General features: G+C 38.0%; 1 long non-coding RNA gene across 3 annotated transcripts in view; it reads right to left on the reverse strand.

The window, feature by feature from the left end:
* LOC139167351 (uncharacterized) overlaps positions 1 to 26170 on the reverse strand; it is a 109662-nt gene that overhangs the window by 74417 nt on the left and 9075 nt on the right. For all 3 annotated transcript variants that reach the window (XR_011559109.1, XR_011559108.1, XR_011559110.1), the window contains exon 2: positions 9396 to 9559. This is a non-coding gene — a long non-coding RNA (uncharacterized lncRNA). The remainder of the gene's footprint in view (positions 1 to 9395; positions 9560 to 26170) is intronic.

The following is a 26170-nucleotide window of genomic DNA, read 5'->3' on the forward strand; positions in this document are numbered from 1 at the left end:
CTTGAAATAGAATCAGAAAAATCACGATACATAGAGGATCTATTAAATTAATCGTTCTTTCTTTTACACAAAATATTCTCTGCGCAATAAATCATCCTTGTTAATTTTTCTTGGATACAAACCATGATTTGATTTTGTATGTCACCTTGAAACACAAGGTCTAATTTGGCGCATTGGCAATTGAAATCCCAGTATCCAAGTAGTTTAATTATTGGCAGAATAATTGGCAGGACTGTTGTGTTGATTTTGTGTTCATTATCGCCTCTTAACATTTGTATATGATTCTGTGGTGCCCAATTCATTACTCCCTGAGAACTTGAAAGATACAAGAACCAAACAACCTGAGGAAACTTGAAGTACCAAAGGACAAAAGGGATTTCAAAGTGCTTGAATGCTTTTTCCTGTAGTAGTTCGGAAATGAGATATATATAAAATGATTATGATCTTGCAGGACTGGGCAAGACTGGTAATATCTTCCGTCATAGAGAAATGCACAATAATTCTAAGCAGAGGTGCCTATCATGTTTGCAAATGTAGTTGATGCCTTAGAATACCCCAACAACATTAAAAGTTGCTTGCTTTGTGTTGCAGCTTGTTAAACTTGCCAGGAATTGACTAAACCTCTATTTCTCCCACACAGACGAAGAGCCCCTCCTTTCTGTCTTACCATGCCTGCTGCTAAGATGCTGTCCCCCAAGTGTAACATGTCCAACACATTCATGCAGCTTTTATGCCATTTTCTGTTAATTATGTATAAACAAAAGCACACAAATCAGCTACAGTTCTCCAGCTCATGAGATATCCCTTTGAAGGAGAATTTAGTTCTGGTTACAGTGTTCCCCTTGAAAGGTATCATTGCAGGATTGGCAACACTTTGGCTTTCGTTCTGATCAATTACCCTTCTGCTATCAGTCTATTCACACAAACAGAAAATTCAGTCAAATTATACAAATCAGCGTGAATGCAATATCATCAAGCTACTTAAAAGTATATTCTGCAGCTTCTGGGACCAGCACAAGTCATTTTCTAGACTTAACTGTCTTATCCCAGTTACACTGCTCTTCTTTTAATGCACGCTTTGTCATGGAAGATATTTAATTAGAAGCAGTTTAAAAATGACATTTCTTCTGCTTGTAAATCATTAGCCCTCCCCCACCCCCTAAAAAATAAAATGAATCCATGATGCTTTAAGCTTTAAACTGCACCAAGTTACAGTATTCTATTAGAAGATCACACTGCCATCTACTGATGGTTGTATAATGTTGCTCAGTTTATTTCTCCCACCCCCCCAAAAAATAAAAAAATAAAATGCTGTTAAATAAACAAAGATGACAAAAAATGATGTGCTCCCAGGTGTACCACAGGCTGCCTCCACACTGCTATAGTAATAAAACCTTTAGCCTGTCTCCTGGGTACAAACTACCAGTCTTCTGGTTTCATTGTAGCCAACTGATTCTTTTTCCCCATCTGTGATTCTATACCACTTACCGAGGTTGGTTCTTGCCGGTTCAGACAGGTTCTATAGAACTGGTAGCGGGAATTTCTTCCTGCTTGCCGAGTTGGCAGCAATGGCCAGCTGGATATGCCCCTGAACTGGTTTTCTCGGCGGCGCCATAGAATAGAATAGAATAGAATAGGATAGGATAGGATAGGATAGAATAGAATTCTTTATTGGCCAAGTGTGATTGGACACACAAGGAATTTGTCTTTGGTGCATATGCTATCAGTGTACATAAAGGAAAATACACATTTGTCAAGAATTAAGTGGTACAACACTTAATGATTGTCATGGGTTCAAATAAGCAATCAGGAAACAATCAATATTTTGGTCAACAGGCCTGGGGTCACTGAGAATTTTTAAACACCTACCCTGGCCTATGAATGAAGAATATTAGAATGAAAATGTTTGTTTTTAAATGTAGGGGTTTTTAGAATATTATTTAAGTTAGACTTTTGTATGTTTTGAGTAGTAATTTTTAGTATATTTTAATCTTGGATTTCTTCATGTTAGTATTTGTTTATTGTGAGCTGTCCTGAGTTCCAGGAAAAGGTCGGCATAGAAATCTGATTAATGAATAATAAATAAATTAATAAATATTAATAAAAATCTTAAGGATACAAGCAACAAGTTACAATCATAAGTGGAAGGAGATGGCTGATAGGAATGATGAGAAAAAACTAGTAGTAATATCTCCAGGACCGTCTTCCGCTGCACGAATCCCAGCGACCAGTTAGGTCCCACAGAGTTGGCCTTCTCCAGGTCCCGTCGACTAAACAATGTCATCTGGCAGGACCCAGGGGAAGAGCCTTCTCTGTGGTGGCCCCGACCCTCTGGAACCAGCTCCCCCTGGAGATTAGGATTGCCCCCTTGCCTCCTTGCCTTTCGTAAACTCCTTTAAACCCACCTCTGCCATCAGGCATGGGGGAATTGAGACATCTCCCCCAGGCCTATATAGTTTATGTGTGGTATGTTTGTGTGTATGTCTGGATTTTAAATAAGGGTTTTTAGATATTTTTAAATACAGATTTGTTGTACATTGTTTTTTGTTATTGCTGTGAGCCGCCCCGAGTCTGCAGAGAGGCGGCATACAAATCTAATTAATAATAATAATAATAATAATAATAATAACAACAACAACAACAACAATAGTACTGCAGACTTAGTAAGTAGTTTGACAGCGTTGAGAGAATTATTTGTTTAGCAGAGTGATGGTGTTTGTTCTTGTATCTAGTTGTCTTGGTGTACGGGGCTCTATAGCGATGTTTTGAGGGTAGGAGTTGAAACAGTTTATGTCCAGGATGCGGAGGGGGGCTGCCATATTATTTTTGGCTTCTGCACACATGCAGAAGCTGTTTTTTGCTTCTGTGCATGCGCAGAAGCTGGGTTTATAACACTGCGTATACACACGAGGAAGTGAATCATCAGTGAGGTAAGCCAGAACATATCTCTAATCATTGATACTTTCTAAACTCAAGTAAGGAAGAGTTATATGTGAAAAAAGGGCTGCTTAAAGTCTTAATTGTCAAAATATCCCATCCATCTTCTGTTATTTCTGCCTGCCACTTTGAATCTGAATTTCATAGATTATCAGCAAATATCAGAAGAGGCTGCCCCCTGCTGTTTGACTTCGTTAGTTTGTCTGATTAATTAATTAATTGATTGATTCAGATGTCAGCTTTTGGTATAGATAAGCATTCAAAGCAGGTTTGTATGTCTGAATCTGTGTGCATGTATGTGCATGCATTCACTTTCCTGTTAATTTTGATTGCTGTTTGCATTAGCCATGTAATATCCATAACTCTAATTTTCTTGGAAGCATTTTCATAATGTCCTCGAACTTCGTGCTCTTGAACTTTTTGCTTGGCTTGAGAAAGTGTGACTGGCCCAAAACTCACACAACTGGCTCCATACCTAAGCCAAGATTAGAAGTCATGATTTCTAATATTTAATCTGATGCTTTTAATCACCATACCAAACTGGCTCTCAAAGGCAGCTAATACGATTTAAAAATAAAAGTACAGTGGTAACTCAGTTAATGAACGCCTTGGTTAGCGTACTTTTCGGATAACAACCAAAAAAACAACCAGCTGGTGGGCAGCGGCGGCGGTGGCTCTGGCAGCTTCCTTTCAAGAAACAGCAGCACAGGGGACATTATGTCCATGCCCAGGCACCCAGGCCCCTGACGCTGCTGTCCCCTAAAAGAAGCTGCAGCAGCAGCCAGTGCCCTCAAAGAGAAGCCGCTGCCAGGACCAGCAAACTCAGTGCCTGCCTCATCATAACCGAAACGATGCTTTGCTGCTCCCCTGGCAAGGAGATGAGGGCAGAGAGGCAAGATGTAAAGAGGTAAGGAGAGGGACAATGGGTGTGGGAGGGAGAGGAAAAAATCCTCAATTTTCAATTTTCCCCATAGGAAATAAAGGCTGGGAACCAATTAAATCCATTTCCATTATTTCCTATGGGGAAAATTGTTTTGGATAATGACCATTTCGGTTAACAACCAACCTTCCAGAACGGATTGTGGTTGTTAACCAAGGTAGCGAAAATTTATTTATTTATTTATTTATGCATGCATGCCGCCCTTCTCCTTAGGCTCAGGGCAACTTACAACATGTTAGCAATAGCACTCTTTAACGGAGCCAGCATATTGCCCCCACAATCCAGGTCCTCATTTTACCCACCTCGGAAGGATGGAAGGTTGAGTCAACCTTGAACCAGTGATGAGATTTGAACTGCTGACTTGCAGATCTACAGTCAGCTTTAGTGGTCTGCAGTACTGCACCCTACCTGCTACACCACCTCGGCTCTTAACAGTAGCATAATTGTGTTGGACTCCACTACCACTCAGAACCATGGAGGTGAGCACACGTCACCATTCCACCTTAGCAATCCATCTCTGAATGTAACAATAGTTGCTTAGTGATTTGGGAATGAGGCAAGGAGGCAATGAATTAGTGAGATAGTTTTTTTGCCTATAAAAATAACTCTGCACTATGCCATTATTGGTCATTTTGATTGGTGATTTATCAGCTGATTTTTTTTAACTGTCAGGTTTTTTTTATTCATTTTTATTATATACTGGCCAGAGTCATGAATCTGTGAAATAGGCATTTACATAAATATGATATATAAATTATATAAATTATTATTATATATAATTGTACACTTACAGTATATACATATATAGATATATTGAGAATTGAGACTCTAGAAAAAGTGCAGAGAAGAGCTACAGAGATGATTAGGGGACTGGAGGCTAAGAACAGTTGCAGGAACTGGGCATGGCTAGCTCAATGAAAAGAAGGACCAGGGGAGACTTTTTTTTTTTAATTAATAGAGTTGAAAGGGACCGTTAGGTCATCGAGTCCAACCCCCTGCCTGAGCAGGAAACCCTACAGCACCCCAGCCAAATGGAAGTCCAATCTCCTCTTGAAGGTGTCCAGAGTTGGGGAGTTCACCACCTCCTCTGGCAGGCAGTTCCATTGGTTGATCGCTCTGACCGTCAGGAAGTTCTTCCTTATTTCCAGGTTGAATCTCTCCTTGGTCAGCTTCCAACCATTGTTCCTCGTCTGGCCCTCTGGTGCCCTGGGGAATAAAGAGACCCCCTCCTCACCGTGGCAACCCCTCAAGTATCTGTAAACTGCTATCATGTCCCCTCTAGACCTTCTTTTTTCTAGGCTGTCCATGCCCAGTTCTCTCAATCTCTCTTCGTAAGTCTTGGTTTCGAGTCCCCTAATCATTTTGGTTGCTCTTTTTTGCACCTTCTCCAGAGTTTCGATGTCTTTTTTGTAGTGAGGTGACCAAAATTGGATGCAGTACTCCAGGTGGGGTCTGACCAGGGCATAGTAGAGTGGTATTAGTACTTCCCTGGTCTTGGAGCGTATTCCTCTGTTGATGCAGCTTAGGATTGAGTTGGCTTTTTTGGCTGCTGCTGCACATTGCTGACTCATGTTTAGTTGATTGTCCACCAAGACTCCAAGATCTCTTTTGCAGTCACTACTGCTGAGTGGGGTATCTCCCAGGCTGTATGTATGTCTAGGGTTCTTTTTGCCGAGGTGGAGGACTCTACATTTGTCGGTGTTGAACCTCATTTTGTTGGTATGGGCCCACTGTGATAGTCTGTCTAGGTCTTCTTGTACTCTGAGCCTGTCCTCAAGGGTGTTGGCTACCCCCGCCAGCTTGGTGTCATCTGCAAATTTTATTAGTTCCCCTTTTATTCCCTCGTCCAGGTCGTTGATGAAGATGTTAAAGAGTACAGGACCTAGGAGAGAGCCCTGTGGTACTCCACTGTCTACTTTTTTCCATGTGGATTTGGTGCCGTTGAGGACAACTCGTTGGGTGCGGTTGGTCAGCCAACTGTTTATCCATCTACATGTGTAGTAATCTACTCCATTTTTTTCTAGTTTGTGGATTAGGAGATTGTGGTCGACTTTATCGAAAGCCTTACTGAAGTCCAAGTATATGAGGTCCACTGAGTTGCGTTGGTCAACTGACTTGGTTATGGTGTTGAAAAATGATATGAGATTGGTTTGGCATGATTTGTTTCTGATGAATCCGTGCTGGCTATTGGATATGATCTTGTTTGTTTCTAGGAAGTGGGTAAGTTGTTTTTTGATTATTTTCTCCAGTATTTTTCCAGGTATAGAGGTCAGACTGATTGGTCTGTAGTTACCTGGGTCGGTCTTTTTGCCTTTTTTGTGGATGGGGACTACGTCAGCTCGCTTCCAGTCTTCCGGTAGGTCTCCAGTGATCCAGGATATTTGGTAGATGAGGAGGAGTGGTTCCGCTATGGTGTCTGCCAATTCTTTTAAGACTTTGGGGTGAAGTCCGTCTGGCCCTGGTGATTTGTATTCGTTGAGTTCCCTCAGGTAGTCCCTCACTGTGCTTTTGTCTATGTTGAGTTCGGTTCTGGGGCAGTTTGTTGCAGTTAAATTGCAGATTGGTTGGAGGGAGGTTCCCTTTTGTGTGAAGACTGATGCAAAGTAGGCATTGAGTAGCTGTGCTTGGTCATTGCTGTCTGTGATTTCTCTGCCCACTTCGTTTTTTAGTGTGACGATTGTTTCTTTGATTTTCTTCTTATTGTTGATGTGTTGGAAGAATCTTTTTTTGTTGTGTTTGACTTCCGCTGCAAGGTGTTGTTCATGTTGTGCCTTTGCTGTTTTTATTTTTTGTTTGCAGGAACTGGCTGTTTGCTGATATTCCGCTTTGGTTATGAGTCCTTCTTTCCATTGTTTGTACTTAGCTTTTTTTCCTTTTATGTCATCTGCGAGGGCTATGTTTAGCCATGCAGGTTTAGTTTTGGCTGGGTGGCTGGGTGGCTGGGTGGCTGGGTGGCTGGCTGGGTGGCTGGGTGGCTGGCTGGCTGGCTGGCTGGCTGGCTTTCCATGCTGGCACAATTCTAACACTTTGATGGATTATATAACATATGAAACCAAATAAACATCAATGCAAGCATAAAGCAATAAAACAGCTCCATTTGTACAAAAACAAGAAGTGATAGAAATGGCAAACCAGAATGGCTCGAAAATCTTTCTAAATGTTAAAGGGGGCAGGAACTGCAGGAACTTTTTGTTTCAGTAGTATCTACCTATTCAATCTTAGGAAGGCTTTAATTTTATTATTTTATTGTATATCTCTGCTTTCTGTAAGCAGAATTCTGTAATCACGTAGATCATCCAATACTGGAAGATTGTAATTTATCTGGATAACAGAATTATCAGAACAATAATTTGAATTTGTTTCACATATTACCTCCACAACTGCATTTCACCCTGCACTTTTAACACACCAGGACTTATGCCAAGACATTTATCTGCTTTAAGTTGCATTTATACAATATAAGAAAATTATCTTGTTCTTTCCTCAATTCATGAGGAAAAACCATGTTCCTAATTTATTTATATTTATTTCTTATTACAGAAATCATATTACAGCCATATTAAAGAAAACCTAACACTAAATGAACAGTTGGATTACAGCAGGCTATCTAATATGAATGACCTTTGCTAAAATTAAGCTATATTAACTAGTCACTGGAGGAATACAATGAATAATTGTATGGCTATAAATTAACAATGCAAACTATAAGCAGTGGTTAATTTAGATAAGAATCCAGAAGAAATAAAACAGATATAACCTAAAAAGAGAAGTTTCACTAAATATCTAAAGCTTAAATCTCAAGGAAACACAAAGATAGCAAAGCGTGACTATAATAAACCAATACCTTTTCCAGAAGAAAATGTGTATCTATGTAATAATAGTAGTTCTAGGTAGCATAAAGAAAAATGAAATTTTAATTCAATTTCTCATGGTGTATATAACTGTTCAAAAATAGTTGGTCATTAAATGCCACTAAGTGCTAGATTAGATGAATCAGTGTATTATCCAACCTAATTCTTCTCATCCTACTGTCTCGAAGTTCTAGATTTAGTACTGTTAGCAGTTGCTTTTGTAGTGATGAAATTTTTTCTTCAGCATGTTCAGTTTGAAGATATGGACAAAATTTAGGATCAGAAACGTCCCTATGTAACATTGACCATCTTGGTTTGTTAAGGATGCACAGAGGTGTCAGGTCTTCTTTCCAATCCATGTAACAATAATTCATTTTTTCTTAAAGATATTGTTAGGACCCACTCTTTTCACTTCTTCTTAGTAAGGGTAAATTTTCACATTTTATGGTAATGTACTTCAGTGCTCTGCGATGACCTATTACCAGGAATTAAGGAATGAAATTATCTGAATTCCTTTAAATTTGGCTTTAGGCATAGATTTAAGATTGAGACACCTTAAATCATCATAGCAAATTAATTTATTTGAAGTAGAAACTAGATCATTTCTATGTTATACCTCACAGTAATTTTAAACTTGTATTTTTGGGGGCTATCTTACTATTTGACTTGGGGCTCTGGTCTACAACCTCTTGGCCTATGACATGCCCCAGGATTTAATTTTAGGGAGCCTGCATAAGTTAAATTTTGAAACCTAAAAAGCTATATCTAAAGCTTTGCTTCTTTAAAAAGGGATAGAGCTGGCAAATCAACCCAAGATGAAACTTTATATTTCAGGATAATAATAATAATAATTATTATTATTATTATTATTATTATTATTATTATTATTATTTATTAGACTTGTATGCTGCCCCTTTCCGAAGACTCGGAGCAGCTACAAATCAGTGGAATTTATTTCTATGAACACACGCAGAAGACTGTAATCTTAGTCATCTTGAAATCTAAGAGCAATATCGGATCCAATAGGATGTCAATACTAGATCCAATAGGATATAAAAACTGCCAAAAATTCTAGAATGAATAGGACTGTAGTTTTTGTATCTCTCATGTAACAATGGTTGTCCACTAAGGAAAACAATAATGTTTACTGAAAACTAAAATGAAAATAACCTCAGAAACTGATAATAAAGATATAGAGTTATGGAGGTACTCTTAGCTAATTATTAGATAATGCTAAAACAGAAAACATAGGAATAGGAAATGTTTTAACCAGAACTAAACTCACAAACATTTTTCTGCTAGAACTGTATTCTATTATTTAAAAACCCATCCCTAATCCACCAGATGGTGCTCATTACCATATGTAATATGTAGTTTGCTCTTTCAAACTAACTAAACCCACCCATCTTTTGTCCCCCAATTTTTTTTATCCTGATTCGGATGCAGGAGAGTGGGTGAATTTTTGTTATTTTGAGAATGAATTTCCATTTTAATGTTTTTAAACTTTATACAAACTACAGACATTTTAGGGGCTGGTATAGAAATCAGAAGAAAATGAACAAGTACCACCTGTCAGAAATTCAGTTTTAAAATGTTCAGATAACTTTATATGTCATGCATGTAAAAAAAAGTCAGCGACTAAGAAAATATAGATATAAAAAAATTACCCTAGCTGGCTATTGTGTTTCAATATAGTCTCTGACCAATTATATCATCTCTCTTTCTCCTTTCCATTCTCCTCCTCCTCCTCAGTTTCAGATGTGAAGGACTTGTCTTTTCAGCCTAGTTCATGGGCAATCGCAGTGTGCTGGGAGGCATGATAAATTGCACTCTAAAAAGTAAGAAAACACAGGACTATATACAAATGATGAAGATGTGATTGCTAAATGTATAAACTTCTAATGGGGGGTGGGGGAGGAGGAGGAGGAGGAAGAGGAAGGATAAAAGGGATTACGAATAGATTATAACCATTATTATTATTATTATTATTATTATTATTATTATTATTATTATTTAGATTTCTATGCAGCCCTTCTCTGAAAACTTGGGGCGGCTCACAGAATACAATACAAAAACAATATGTGTACAGATCTAATAATTAAAACTATAAGCTAAAATCCAATTTCATTAAAAAGCAGTCAATTAACTCAATCACATCCACACATAACATTTAATGGCCAGAGAGGGTCTAACTGCACCATGCCTGGTGACATAGATGGGTCTTAAGGGTCTTGCGAAAGGTGGGAAGGGTGGGGGCAGTAGGAATCTCTGGAGGAAGCTGATTCCAGAGGGCTGGGGCTGCCACGGAGAAGGCTCTTCCCCTAGGTCCTGCCAGACGACATTGTTTAGTCGACGGGACCTGGAGAAGGCCAACTCTGTGGGAACTAATCGGTCGCTGGGATTTGTGCGGCAGAAGGCGGTCCCGTAAGTAATCTGGTCCGATGCCATGTAGGGCTTTATAGGTCATCACCAACACTTTGAATTGTGTCCAGAAACAAATCGGCAGCCAATGCAGTCCGCGGAGTGATGGCGAACCTATGGCATGCATCCCAGAAGTGGCACACAATGCCCTCTCTGATTGCACACAAACAATCCAGTCAGTCAGCTACTTTTAGGGTCTCTGCTGTACATGCATGGGGGACAGGGCATGTGTGAGGGATGTGTCCACATGCGCAGGGGTGTGGAGGGGCATGTGCATGTACAGGGGTGGGGGCAGGGTACATGCAGAGGCTCCATCCATGCACAATATTTGGGGGGGGTTCGGGTGCACATACATGCACTTGCATGCGCACATGTGTGCTTTGAGCACTCGTTCCAGATTATAACCACTGGATTATTATATACAGAGAATGTGGCTAAAGGAACTGAAAACTTTTACATAAGGAGTACATTCTTAAGAGAAGAATAAGGGATCATACTTTACAAGCATTTTTAATAACTTTTCTTTCAATATGAGAAATGAGCAGTGTCTCAAATTATTACCAAAGCACACTTTGTCCCAGCGAAAGGCAATTATATCATGGAGTTTATGAACAAAGCAAAGTAATATAAAGTAATAAAAAGGAAGCACAATATAAAGTAAAATCCAGACATATTAAATTCCTAAATGAATATATAAAAGAAAAAGAAAGAAAGAAGTAAATGTGGTTTGCTTTATTGAGAAATTTCCTTTTCATATTTTTAATCAATAATAAAATTCAGACTTCTGAACTTGTGACTTGATTAAAACATGCTTTCATTCCTGAAATCAGTAGTTCCACTTTTTCAAGTCATGATAATAAATGGAGAAACTAATTGTTGTATTATGCAGACTAATAGCATTCTGGACAGATAATTTTTCTATGTGCAAAATGATGTCCCATTAGTGACTATTCAAAAAGAGATCTTTCTAATTTCAAGGAAAAAATTATTGTCCTTTATTTTACAAAAGTGAAACAAAGGTTTTGAATTGAATATTATAAAGGAACAGAGGATAAGAAAGGCTGAAGGTAATTTAGAAATCTACACTGTTTCTTAGTTGCATTAAAGTCACATTGCTATTGTTTTATTGTAATTTTTTAACAAAGCCAATCTGAATGTTTTAATGTAATGGGGCTAATTACTATGGAAGTTTATCAGGGATTCTGGAGTATGGAAATAACTATGCTGTTTGTCTTCCAACAAAATGACTCAAAAGACAAACAGCTTTATTGTACTATTCACAAAAATCAACAGGTAAGTAAAATCTGGACAATTGCAAAAAGAGAAAGAGTGCAAGAGAGAAATCATCATCAGTTATCTTAAATTTTAATAGGTGACCAGGTTTTTGCATCTTGATAGAACCTCGGTAGTAATTTACTGAAAAATGTAAGTTTTCAATCTTTCCAATTTATATAAATTCTGTTCATATTAAATCAAGAACCAATTAGTTTATGAAAGTATAGAATCTGATTGTGTTTTTTCAAAAGCTCCAAAACTATATTTAAAAAATAAATTGCATTATAACAATTGGCTTTTTATTGCAGCAATTTTCAACATTGCCCAGTTTATTTAGGTGTTCCTTATTTAACTAAAATTGTTGCTTTTGTGAAAGATTTGTTTTAATTTTCACATCTCTCTTAAATTGGTTGGTTGGTGCTTATTATACTGCAAGTGTCTGTTGTGTACATGTGAATGTGTATGTTCAAATTAATGTGATTGCAGATATGTATGAAACAGAGCAGGGAGAGGCAAAGAAATTTCCAGGAAAAACAATTACTGGTACACAAAAATTGCTTTCTCATAGGAATCACCATCGTATTTTTCGGAGTATAAGATGCACCAGAGTATAGGTTGCACCTTAGTTTTGGAGAAGGAAAACAAGAAAAAAAATTCTGCCTCTGCCTCCCAGCAATCCGCAAGCAGAACAGATGATATACACTGGGTATTTCGGTGTATGTGTGCCTGACCCATAGAAATAGCAAAGAATTGGAGAAATGTACTTTATGGCAGTATATTAATGACAGAAAGTTTTCTTAAATGTAGTCACACTAACTCCTTCCAATTATTCAAATAGATCTACTCCAAACATGACTAAGACAGCTGCCTTACTAAAACAGGACACTGTTACATTTCAGTCTATACTTGAACAGATGCTGTGGCACTGCATTTTCTTTCAACATCTTTCAGTGCAAATTGGTTGCTCTGGGGTGGAGCTCCATTTTTGTTATCCCACTGTATTCCCCCCGTCTGGGTAGTAGCCCACCCCTGACCACGTGGCTACAGTTTCAATCAGCTCAAGGTCGGGAAGCTGATAATCAGTTTCTTGGCTTAACAGCAGGGGTGGGCTACTGCCCAGACCGGGGTGGGGGAATGCAGTGGGGTAGCGAAAATGGAGCTCCACCCCAGAGGATCCAATTTGCACTGAAAGACGTTGAAAGAAAGTGCAGGGCATCTTGCATAAGCCACACCCACAGTGTGGTAGCAAAAAAAATTGGTAGCCCTTCACTGCTTAACAGGCTCTGTTCTGTTTGCTGCAAGGAGGTAAATTGCTGGGAGGCAGAAGCCAAAGGGTGGGGGTGACTGGGTGGGGTTATATTCAGTGTATAAGACGCACCCAAATTTTCACCCTGTTTTAGGGGATAAAAAGGTGTGTCTTGTGCTCCAAAAAATACAGTATATTACAAAACTATACTTGAAGCCATGTTCAATAAATTTATTTCTTAGTCTTACATTTCTCCAATCTTTTTTTTTTACATTTATAAAAAGTACATCTTGCTACCATAGCACTTTACAAGACAACTGATGAGGAAGCAGACAAACCACCTTTTTAAATTGGGAATCCTTCCACACTCCAGTCTGTTGGATGAAGCATCCCCAGCAGAAAGCAAAGCTTGCCCACTGAAGCTCTGTACTGCAATCCCACTGCAGCATGTGAGTTCTGAGCATTGGGACTTAGTCTCTGCAATCTGCAATCAGACTGGGAGGCATGCAAAAAAAAGATCTGCTCTCCTCAGACAAATACATTTTTTGAAAGAAGTCAGACAACACTAAAGGTTTTATTGTGCATCACTACAATGCTTGAGTTCCCAAAGGTGCTTCCCCCCCCCAATCTTTTTATTGTTTTATAGATACATATATCACAATTTGTTTATACAGTTTACAGGTCTTATCCAACTTTTTTACCGGTTACAGTTGTTATATAGATAATATTAACTTGATACTATGCAATGCATAACAGGGTAAGAACATTCAAATGGTATTTTCATATTTTTTTTTAAGTTTGTACTGCTATTTTGTATAAGATTATACAAATTTTTTCCTTTGAATCCATTCGTGCCAATTGCTCCACATGCTTTTAGGTTCATTGATTCTGTTTCCCTTAAGTAGGTTTGTCATCTCATCCATTTCTGCACATGTGTATATCTTGTCTATTATTAAATTTACATTGGGAGTCTGTTCATTCTTCCATGTTTGCGCTATTGCAATTCTTGTGGCTGTGTTTATGTGGGTCAATAAAAAAAGGGTTTGTTTAGAGTATGATCTTTTCCAAATTCCGAGGAGCATGCCCTCCGGTGAGTACTCTATTTCCTCCTTCGTAATTTCCTTTAACCATTTGTAAATTGTTTCCCAAATTTTTTGAATTTTAGAGCAGGACCACCACATATGGAAGAAAGTTCCTTTTTCTTTATTGCATTTCCAGCATATGTTTTGTAGTGCTGGGTAAATTTTGGCAAGTCTTGCCGGTGGTAAATACCACCTGTAAAATAGTTTGTAATAATTTTCTTTATAGGCTGATGATAGGGTGATTTTAGTTATTGTATTCCATGTTTTTTCCCATTCTGCTATATGGATTTCCCTTTGTATATTTTTCTCCCAGGCTACCATTGGATTTTTAATCATCTCTTTTTCTTTCTCCTGTTCTAGTAGAATCTGGTACACTTTGGTTATCTGTTATTCCACATTTCCTGTTAGATCTTGTCCAGAGTTTGGGTGGAATTTGCTATCCCTGGTGTTTGTTTATCCTTATTATATCTGGATTTTATTTGTATATACGTCCACCCGTCCATCCTATAGTTTTGTGATTCCAATTCTTGTTTAGTTTTAAGTTCTCCATTTGGGTGTAAAATATCTTTATATTTTATGGTCTTGGTTGGGTCTATCAAATTCGGATATACTATGGCAAAGGTGCTTTTTCAAAAGACAACAGAACTTTGCTTTTCCTTGAAGATGTTTCACTTCTCATCCAGGAACCTTCCTCAGTTCTGAACTTCAGTTCTTCAGAACTGAAGAAACTTCTTGGATGAGAACTGAAATGTCTTCAAGAAAAAATAAATCCAGTTGCCTTGGATGACTGAGAATCTCCATAGATACAATGCTTGAGGTCAGCTGAATACAAGGCTGAAATATGCTCCTCCCCTCACCAGTCTCCACATTAAGATACGCAAATGTATTCCTAACTGGTAATGTGCAAACTTCTCTGCACCCAAATTACTCCATGCACAAAACAATTGCTTTCAGATGCTGCACCCTCCACATGCTTCACTCTGTTTGCAATCTGGAACCATTTCAGATTGGATTCATATGAAGTCCCAAAAATACAGTCCTCTAGATCAGTGTTTCCCAACCTTGGCCACTTGAAGATATCTGGACTACAACTCCCAGAATTCCCCAGCCAGCTGGCTAGGGAATTCTGGGAGTTGAAGTCCAAATATCTTCAAGTGGCCAAGGTTGGGAAACACTGCTCTAGATGAAATGCTCACATGCACATGTGCGCACATGCTCTCTCTCACACACACACAAACACACACACATTAATTAACAGCCTTGCACTAAAAAGACTGGTTTATACTCTGTTTGAATTTAGGATGACTGCTAAGTAAGACAGTTCATAGCTGTTGTTATTAAAATAAGTTTTTTAGGGACACTGTGTTGTGCTGCCATCTTTTTTCAGGAAAGTGGGTCAGAACAAATATCTCTGGACTCACTCAGTTATATTAATGTCTGTTATGCAGTGCGGGTTCCAAACAGATGAGCTGTATTCAAGGATTGGTCTAGCAAAATGTATGTATGATACTGCTTTATATGAAGAAACTGGGCTTCAGATGGGCAGTCGCTCTGTGTGGCTTATAAAATTAAAGCAAGTGAAGTTTTAAGAACATCCAAGTTGTATGAATGTCTTGTGTATATGTGCATGTCCAGCTATGCTGAAGTTCATGTCCAAGCAACAGAAATGCAAGGTTTGATTGGCTTGGTCCATATGCTTACATACAATCACCTTTGGGATCATATCAGCTCTGAGAGTGCTGTACTGGGTACTGATTGGTTTAAGGGGCTGGTTTTTACTTATAAAGCCCTTTGTGTCTCAACATACAGTATCTACAGTACTTCCTGGTTCAACCAGTATCAGACAAAATTATCAGAATCTCCAGGGAGCATCTTTTTATATACCCATGTCTTCAAGATGGTCTTGAAGTACTTTTCTGTGGCATTATTGATGATGTAGAACAAGGGTCTCCAATCTTGGACCTTTATGACTTGTAGACTTCAACTCCCAGAATTCCTCAGCCAGAGCATGCTGGCGGAGGAATTCTGTGAGTTAAAGACCACAAGTTGTAAAATTTCAAAGGTTTGAGACCCCTGATGTAGAACAGTCTTGAAGCAGAGATAAAGTTGTCCCATCCTTGATAGATTTTCAGAAAATGTTAAAACTGATTTTTTTATGGTTTTTGTATTAGGAATTCTATGTTGCATTTGTATATGAGATCATTGAACCTGACCATGGATATTTAATTATTATTTTATATATACTGTAAACAGAGTTTACTTCGATTGCAGCAGAGCAGGTGTTTGCTTAGATAAATAAATAATGGAATCACCACCACCCCTGTTAAAATTTTGAATTTTTCCATTCTGAAATGAATCAAGACAAATTGTACAGCACATGGGGTTTTTTTCTCTATGTGCAGGTAAATCGAAGCATACTTTTCTGCACTGTACATACCTCTGGTGTCTAACTTTTTAGGAACATAATGTTATGATTTTAGGGATAACTCACAGATCATCAGATTTCTACTTTCCTATTCTTAGCACATCAACCCAACTATCTTCCAGTCATTCTTTTCTGACTGAGAGCTTGGAACGTGTATCTGGCTCAAATCACATTCTCCCATCAATGCATTTTCTAAGGTATTAGATTTCAAGACTAGGTCTCTAATCTTACTAGCTATTTTCCTTATACTGTCATGCTGGCACATATTGAGGCTACTTAGAGGTTTTCCACAGTCTCTAATCTGGATTTGTTGTATAAAGATTTACATGTCATGCTGTTCTGCTTTTTGTTTCTAAATGTCATAAGCAATCTATCTGTATTTCTTACTTATTCCCCCAGAGTGTTGCAGTTTTTACAGCTGTCTTTCATGAAGAAAAGCATAGTTCAAGAACAAAAGTAATAGTGATGTCAGCCCAAGAAGCAAATTTTATGCTGATTTATTTACAATGATTATGTACTTATTGTACTGAGATACTCTGTTTAATGCAAACATCAGTTTAATATTGTGATCCACCTAATAAAAGAGTTTTAGTATTGGTAAGTAACTTTCGTGTGGAGTTTTTTCTACCAATCCTTCTTCAGTTTTTCTAACTCGTCCACTCAAGCCTTTGACTCAAACTTCCATCCTTTCAAGGTCAGAAAATTGAGGATCCAGATTGTTGGGGACAAATGCTATCTCTGTAAACTGCTTAGAGAGGGCTGTAAACTACTGTGGAGCACTAAGAACTATTGCTATTGCTACTTTCAGAATATTTCACATTTCCAATTACCAACTCTTTATATTTCTGTCAATATACATCCTGAAATATTTGTTAATTGTTAAACCAGTTCAAACAGCAAATTATACTAAGATTGCTATTAATTTATGCTTGTGAATGAATCTACAGGGAGATTTAATATAGAGTAGACAGAATTCAAGACCTCATATGTAACTACATATCACACAAATAGAGGGAATGGTAAATATCACTTAGAACCATTGGTTTTCCAAATTATAATCTATGATAATAATTGGTTTATCTAAACTTGCCTATGATATTGATTGTGAGAATGACATTTTATATTTACTGAAAATTGCTTTTTGATTCTCAGTAAAGGTGTTCTTTTTATTTCAAAATGCCAATTTCAAAATGCTTCTATTTTACTGTCTACATATCTTGATCATTGTTCTCCCAAACTGACTTCCAAGCTAAAGTCTGCTTAAACTGAAAGTATAAAAACAATAAAACATATTAAAGTATTGATTTAAAAAAATGAAATAAAATGAAACACACTGGCAACCATTTCAAAACAATTCCACCTAAATAAACCTGAATTAAGTTTTTAAACAGCTGGGCACCTAGAAGCATTTTTGAACTAGGACCTAAATTAATTCAACCCTAAAGCTAGTAGGAGCCACTGTTTCAGCTATGCACTTCTCTTACAGAAAGTCCATATTAAAGCACCTCAATTAACATTCTGAATGTACAGGCAAAGAGGAAATAATAAGTTATATTTATAAGCTAGTGGAATACAAGCCGTTTTGGCACTGTGCCTTGATTTGGCTCAGAAGCAGCCAAGGCATTGTTTTCAGAATTGATGGAATATAGATCCACCAAGACAAATGAATTGGAATTCTGCCTATCTAAATGTGCACCAATGGCATTTTCCATCAGCAGGTACACTACGGTTGAATTATAGTATATTCTCACATTCTTGTTTTATTGGCTCTTTAGTATTTTCATTTATTTGGAAATGCTGTTAATGTAAGGGAGAGATCCAAAAAGATCATTCTGAATTAAGGCAAGCTAAATTGTTTAGAGTTCTACTCTTGTCTGGTTCAGAACTTAAGGATACAATGGTACCTCCACTTAAGAATGCCTCTACTTAAGAATTTGTCTAGATAAGAACTGGGTGTTCAAGATTTTTTTTGCCTCTTCTTAAGAACCATTTTCTACTTAACAATCCAAGCCAGGAAAAATTTCCCAGGATATTTGAGAGTGGCACAAAGGCCCGTCCAGTTTTTTGCCATTCCCCCTGGGTTTGTTTCTCTACCAGTGTATGGGAGGCAGCCTCGCACCAATGTACAGGAGGCGCGTGCTCCTCCTCGCCGCCTCAGAGTCCCTCTTTTTTTTTTTAAGGCTTAAAATTTTGGATTTTTTTTATTCCCCTCAGCTCACCTTCTTCCTTAAGCAGCGACCATCCTCCTCTTTTTCCTCCTCCTCCTCCTCCCACCCAAATTCCGAGCTTTTATTTCTTTCCTAATGGGTTTGCATGCATTATTTGTTTTTACATTGATTCCTATGGGAAAAATTGCTTCTACTTACAAACTTTTCTATTTAAGAATCTGGTCACGGAACAAATTAAGTTCTTACGTAGAGGTACCACTGTATTTCTATTTCATTTAGGCTACTTCTGTATTCCTGAATATTGTTAATGCGAAATAACAAATAGGAAAAGACTATTCCTATGCACATTCCAGTCAAAATTGGATTTACAGATTTAGAAATATAAGAAAAATCTACATGAACCTTCTCTAAGAAAAGTTTTGTTGGATAACAGTAAAGGTTCATGCAGAATTACATTTTGTTTCAAACAACTGTCTTTGTGAAAACCCCCATCTGTCTGGCACTTACTTCTTCTAGAGATTTGCAAGCTTTCATGCAAACTAGCATGGATTTCAGTCAAGCTTATAGAATAAGTTTAGATATTCTTATTCATATTTTGACAAATAGTTTACTGTAAATCTGCAGTTCAAGGATCTCACTTGTTTGGGGAAATGAAAGGCATGTTGAAAAGTGCACCTTTTCTATTTTCATTTCTAATTGAATCCTCCCTTGACCCCTTTATTCCCCGTGGCTATATTTCAGGTTTTGATGATAAGAAAAAGAATTTTGTGTTTGGATAATACAATTTTCTCACTTGCCTTCAGCGACCTTCAGCTCAATTTCCTCTCTCCAGAGACATTGTGTATTATGGAATTGAACCAAATTCCTTATTCACAGGGAAAAAAAGTTCCAATTTAATCTGAATATTCAGCATTTTACACCAGTCAGGGTGATGGATGGCATATTGAAATGCTTTTAGTTTAGGTAATCAAATGGCAGAATTCAGACTTGTATTGAAAAAAATAATGAAGTCTATTCAATATTCTCGTAAGGTACAAAAATGCACATTACCCAGGGGAAGGGAAGCTTTTCCTTATTACCTTACTGGTATCATCTCCATTGCAAAAAGTACAAGCAGGAATTAAGAATTTATGTGGGTTAGAACATTTGTAAAGCAGCAGCTGCTATGATGATCAAGAGGAGGGCACTTTTCAGATGAATGTATACTAAAAACTCTTAAATTTCTATGCATCAGCAATGATAAATACCAGGTTTGTCACAATGATTCACATTTTCACGTAAATATATATATTTTAAAAATCTACTTGAGAACATAAACAGTGGCAAATCCAGGTCAATTCTGGCAGAATATTATGTTAATGCCACTATTTTGGCATCATATAATTTTGAACATCCCCAGTCTAAACAATCCAGAATGATGGAAGTGAAAAGGAGTTACAGAAGATTTTCTGCATCTTAGTTTGTTTTATTAAAACTGTGTCCATTGTACCATTCTTGGCATTGAGACTCTTCTACAAATGTGTGGGTCGGGATAGTGAGTCATATTCATACTTATTTGGAAAAAAGTATTGATCTAGTTTACAAAACTAAGTGATAAGGGGAAAAAAGGTTACTATGTTGTGTTTGAACAAAATATGCTCAATGAAATAATTAAATCATGATGTCTATATATTATTCTGTTTATCTAGAAAGAATATACTTGGATATAGTTCCACTCAGAATCTAAAAGTTACTCTGTCTTTGCAGCACAATTCTGTTCAGTTCTACCAAGAGTTTTTCAGTGAGGCTTAATGTCAGATAAGTAATAGGAACTTACTTTTCATGACATCAAGATTTTTATTCTTTATTCCGCTTGCTTGCCTCCCGCCCTCCCTTCCTCCCTCCCTTCCTATGCTATAGACCAGGGATCACAACTCAAGGCCCATGGGCCAGATCCAGCCTGCAATGTGGTCAAATCCAGCTCACTGGGCTGCCGTGGAAAATATAAGGAGCATCACTTCGGCCTCATCTACCCAATGTGAAAAGGAAACATTAGGCCAGTATCGCGTCAGCCCAGTCTACCCAAGTCTAATACAGTCTACATGTATTGTTTGGCTGGTTCTACCAATGCAAAGAGGAAACATCATGGCTTTGGCCCAGTCTACCCAATGAGAAGAGGAAAATTGACCCAGCATGACTTCGGCCCAGTCTACCCAGTGTGGAGAGGAAACATACCAGCAGTTTGGGGAATGGTATCAAGTTAGACACACCCACCCAGTCGGTCAAGCGAGGCCGGTCGCCCAGGGTCAACCACAGCCTTGATGAAGTCCTCAATGAAATTGAATTAATGAACTTAAGATATGTTCATTCATCAAAAGAGTCCTGCCCATGCCTAGTGGACACTCCAGTTCATGTCTATGATGTGTATAAATGTTTTTAAGCTGGAGATATGTTTATTCTGATACTAATGATTTGGATTTTTCTTACAATTATCCATTTGTGGATATGATTTTGGAAAGAGAAATAAGGTTAAATAAATTAATGTGATGATTGAATTATATCTCAACATTTGGGCTGTATCAATTATTTTATATGTACAGTATATATATATACACACACACACAAACACATATAATATATGTGTGTGCGTGTGTGCGTGTGTATGTATGTCATATATGTTTTTGCTGAATTTGAAAATTAAGGGAGACTAGCATAGATCTATTTCGGCCTTGTTCTAGCCTCATGAGCTAGCCATACCCTCACTGGTACTTGAACTTGCAGCCTTTGCCTTGTAAGGCAGAGAATTAACCTCTAGGCTACAGTATCTAATCTCTTCAGCTCTGTACCAGGGAAGGGTTACATGGGGGTTTTGTGTGGGTGTGGAATCACCCGGGTATATTGAAGGAGCATCACAGCTTCCTTTTTGCCTCTTGGCCCAACCCAGGGCCATTTCCAAGGCAGTTAATTTATTCATAGCTGACAAAATATATTCTGTATGTGTCACATGTTTTTGCTGAATTTGAAAATTAAGGGAGACTAGGATAGATCTATTTTGGCCTTGTTCTGGCCTTATCAGCTAGCCATACCCTCACTGGGACTTGAACTTGCAGCCTTTGCCTTGTAAGGCAGAGAATTAACCTCTAGGCTATAGTATCCAATCCCTTCAGCTCTGTACCAGGGAAGGGTTATATGTTGGGGGCTTTTGTGTGTGTGTGTCAAATATATGTACAGTATGTATGTCTGTAGGTCTGTATGTATGTATATCAATATATCCAGCTGGACCTATTATTCTTGGTAGGTAACTAAAAAGAAAAAAATCATTTTTACAAAATATTAGAGGAAGTCCTTGAGATACGACCACAATTGAATCAATAACAAATAAGAGACAATTTGAAAAAATTAATGCAAGGGAGCTCCAACATGAGGGTAGTTATATTTGATTACAACTATCATCATTCCCCAAAAAATGATGACTCGAGGATTATGGGAATTGTTGTTCAATACAGAGTAGGTGAGGATCACCAGCTGGAAAAAAATATAATGAACAATTTCTAAACTGTTCTTTTTATTTGTTTCTGGAAATACAAAAGAACCATTTTGGGAGGGCTTAATGTCTGATTTTCCACAGAAAAATATCATTCTAAAATATGAATGATACTAAAGTAAGCCAAGCTAATTGTCCCTGGGGAAGAAAATCAATGCTAGGGAAAAGAATTTTGAGCTGACAAATGACAAGGCAGCTTGCCTCTTTAAAAAACCCACTAAAAACAGTTGAGGATTTTTCCTAATATTAGCATCCTGTTTACCCTGTAATGAGTCACCAATCTTTGTAATATGAGCAACAAGGATCACAATTTAACAGTGGTGGGGAATTTTCTTTTTGGGGCCTCAGGCTTAGAAGTCGAAGCCTTCCTTAACTTTACATTTCTCAAAACAATACAGCTAGCTTTCCTCAATGGCTGCAGTTACTGTATTGAAGCGGAATACAATGCTGCAATATTGACACCAAAGTGGTTTACACAAGCCTGTATCACATTAGAATCAGGCAGCTAAGAAGATAAATGTGATTTATTTATTTGTGCATAATCCAGGGATGTATTTTATCCAAAAAGGACTGATCTAATTCTAGCAGACGTGGTTAATTCAACAATCAGTCATCTTTTGCATTGCCCAAGGCATACCCCAAATGGATTTCATCCCCACAATTAATATAAATCAGTAAAATTGATTGCCGTTAATTTTAAAACCAGAAGGATATAGAAATGAATTATTCTATGTTAATAATTCCAGATCTCTGGCAAATTGGTTCTACACTACATTTGGCAGGCCGCTTGTCTTGAAAGTAAACAAGTGTTTGTCAAAGGTGGCGGCTTTAAGATACGTAGAGTTCAACTGCCAAAATTCCTCAGCCAGCAGAATTCTATGACTTGAAGTGCACACAACTTTTGATACCATCAACCATGGTGTCCCCTTTGGGCTGGCTACAGGGGATGAGGTTGGGTGGCAGGGTTCTGCATTGGTTCGGCTCCTTTCTTTGTGGCAGGTTCCAATCAGTATTGATAAGGAGTGAGAAGTCCAGCCCTCGGCTACTATTCCGTGGTATACTGTAGGGCTCAGTACTTTCTCCACTCCTTTTCAACATCTATATGAAACTTCCAGGTGTGAGATCATCCATCAGCATGGGTTGAGATATATATTGAGATATATATTGTATGCTAATGACACCCAATTTTATATCTACACTCTTGATGACCCAGGTGATGCTGTGGCTGCCCTTTCACAGTTCCCGGATTAGGGACAACAGGCTTCAAGTGAACCTTGGAAAGACCAAATGGCTTTGGATACGCGGGCTCCGGGACTTTTTGATCTTTGACTCTGGATGGGGTATTACTGTCCCCAGAAAGACCCGGTCCACAATTTAGGGTGTTCTTCTGGATTCACAACTCCTGTTCAAGGACAGGTGGCAGTCTCACTTAGGAATAACTTTGTGTTGTGTACCAGTTGTGGTTCTTCCTAGACAGGAATTCCCTCCACTCAGTCATTCAATCCCTAGACTGTTGCAATGTTCTCTATATGTGGGGATACCCTTGAAAAGGGTTCAGAAGGTACAGCTGGTGCAGTATGGAGCAGCATGGATAGTTTAGGAGGCCCCAAGAATAGCTTCAGTAACACCACTGCTGTTCATAAGCTGTATTGATTGCCAGTCAGCTTCTGGGTGCAATTCAAGGTGTCGGGATCCCCTTCATGTCATGGGTCCAGGTTATTTGAGGCGCTGTCTCACCCCATTAGGATTGGCCCCTACCACTCGTGCTGACAGAGGACACATATTGTGGATCCCATCAGTCCAATTATTTCAGCTGGTGTGGCCTTCTCTGCTGTTGCTCCTACTCCTTGGAACATCTTGCCTCCTGATGTGCGGTTATCCCCAACATTCCTATCTTTTTGTAAGGGCCTAAAGATATGGCTTTTCCAGTCGGCTTGTGGCCACAGTGTGTGTGTGTATGGGGGGTTTAGCTCAATGGAGGTGGTTGAATAACAACAGATCCCACCCACCCCCCAACTCTGTCCCCACCACCCCTGTGTGTCTTTGGTTTTTAATGTTTTGTTTTAGCTTTTTATGCTTTAACTTAGAGCCGCCCATACTTACCTTATGGTAAGATGGACGGCCAATGCATTTTATGAATAAATAAATAAACTTAAAGTTGCCAAGATTGAAGAACACTGCCATATATTACCATAGCAAGCTGTCAAACTAAAAAGCTATTCATAATGTAATCCTGCATAATTTTGTCCCTTTTTCCATCCTATAAATTTCCTGCAGTAGAATAGTAAAAAGTGTCAGATACTTTAAATTTATCTAAATTACATCCCCCCCCCCACTTTACCGTCAAGGTGGATAGCATGTGTAGTAAGCCAACATTGTTCACATTTCTTGCCTGCATATGATTCTACTTCTGGATGGCATATGATCTGCAGCTCACTATTCTAGTTCTATTTTTGGTAAACAGCTGCAAGAAGAGAATGAAATGGCATAGCTGACTGATATGGGCAAGGTGCCAAACTATTTGATTTATCCTTTTAGCCCTTACATTAAAAGCTGGCACAGATGTGCCGTGTTTAGTTTAAGAGCATTCTACAGCTAGCAATACCCACTGGGAGATTCTCAGGTTTAAATTTTCTCCAAAATGAGCTGAGGAATGAATCTGTAGTCACATGAAATAGTGCAGCCCTTTTATTCTGGATGACAAGCCCTAAATTCATGAACATTAAGGCTCAAGAGAATATTAAATGGGTAACTATTGTTACAATTATTTTGTAACATGGATAAATTATATTTCTTGTCATAGGATTACCCTTTTTAAAAAGCCCCCTTTCATTTGCCATCACACTGACCAGGATTTGCTTAATTTACTGTCCCTATGGCAACTGCAGTAGATGTTTATATGGCAATGCAACAGGAAAATGTTTAATGTATTTTTAACTCCCCTTTAATGGAATTTAGCAGCTGGATACACAACTGAGAGCCAGGAACACATGACACGAACAGATAGGATTTTGTTGTTTTGTTTTGTTTCCCTCATATATCACTTCAACCTTGATAATTAAACCACAAACTCTTTAGCTATATAACAAGGTCTTGGAATATGCACATATTCTAAGTAATAATGTTTAGTTTTCAGTCAATAGCACAAAATTTGTAGATACCCATGTAATAACATTTGTTTGATAAAAACAATGTTGGGGATTTAGCCTGCATATATGTGTGTGTGTGTGTGCGTGCGTGCATTCATGCGTGTGTATTACGTATACATACATACATACATATATATATATATATATATATATATATATATATATACACACACACACACACACATATATATACAGTATATATACATATACATATACAGTACATATATATATATGTACTGTATGTGTGTGTGTGTGTGTGTGTGTGTGTGTGTGTGTGTGTATGTATTGAATGTTGTTTGCTGAACTTTTTAAAATTAAGAGAAACATGTGACACATACAGAATATAGTTTGTCAGCTATGAACAAAAATTAACTGCCTTGGAAATGGCCCTGGGTTGGGCCAAGAGGCAAAAAGGAAGCTGTTATGCTCCTTCAATATACCAGGGTGATCCGACAGGGAAAAAAAATCCCCAACTTGTTATTATATAGGTATCTCTATACAATTTTGTGCTATTTGGTGCTATTGCTATATATACAATGCTCAAAAAATTAAGGGAACACTCAAATAACACATCCTAAATCTGAATGAATGAAATACAGTGATACCTCGACTTACGAACCCCTCTTCATGCGAACTTTTCATGATACGAACCCGGTGCTTAAGATTAAGATATATAACTATATTCTGTATGTGTCACATGTTTTTGCTGAATTTCAAAATTAAGGGAGACTAGCATAGATCTATTTTGGCCTTATTTTGGCCTCATCAGCTAGCCATACCCTCACTGGGACTTGAACTTGCAACCTTGGCCTTATAAGGCAGAGAATTAACCTCTAGGCTACAGTATCCAATCCCTTCAGCTCTGTATCAGGGAAGGGTTACATGTTATTTGTGTTGAATCACCCTGGTATGTTGAAGGAACATCACAGCTCCTTTTTTGCTGCTCGGCCCAACCCAGGGCCATTTCCAAGGCAATTAATTTATTCATAGCTGACAACTATATTCTGTATGTGTCACATGTTTTTGCTGAATTTGAAAATTAAGGGAGACTAGGATAGATCTATTTTGGCCTTATTTTGACCTCATCAGCTAGCCATACCCTCATTATTTTGGCCTCATCAGCTAGCCATATATATATACACACACACCATAC

Source organism: Erythrolamprus reginae, chromosome 4 (genome assembly GCF_031021105.1).
Source record: "Erythrolamprus reginae isolate rEryReg1 chromosome 4, rEryReg1.hap1, whole genome shotgun sequence".
In the NCBI taxonomy this organism is placed as follows: Eukaryota; Metazoa; Chordata; class Lepidosauria; order Squamata; family Dipsadidae; genus Erythrolamprus; species Erythrolamprus reginae.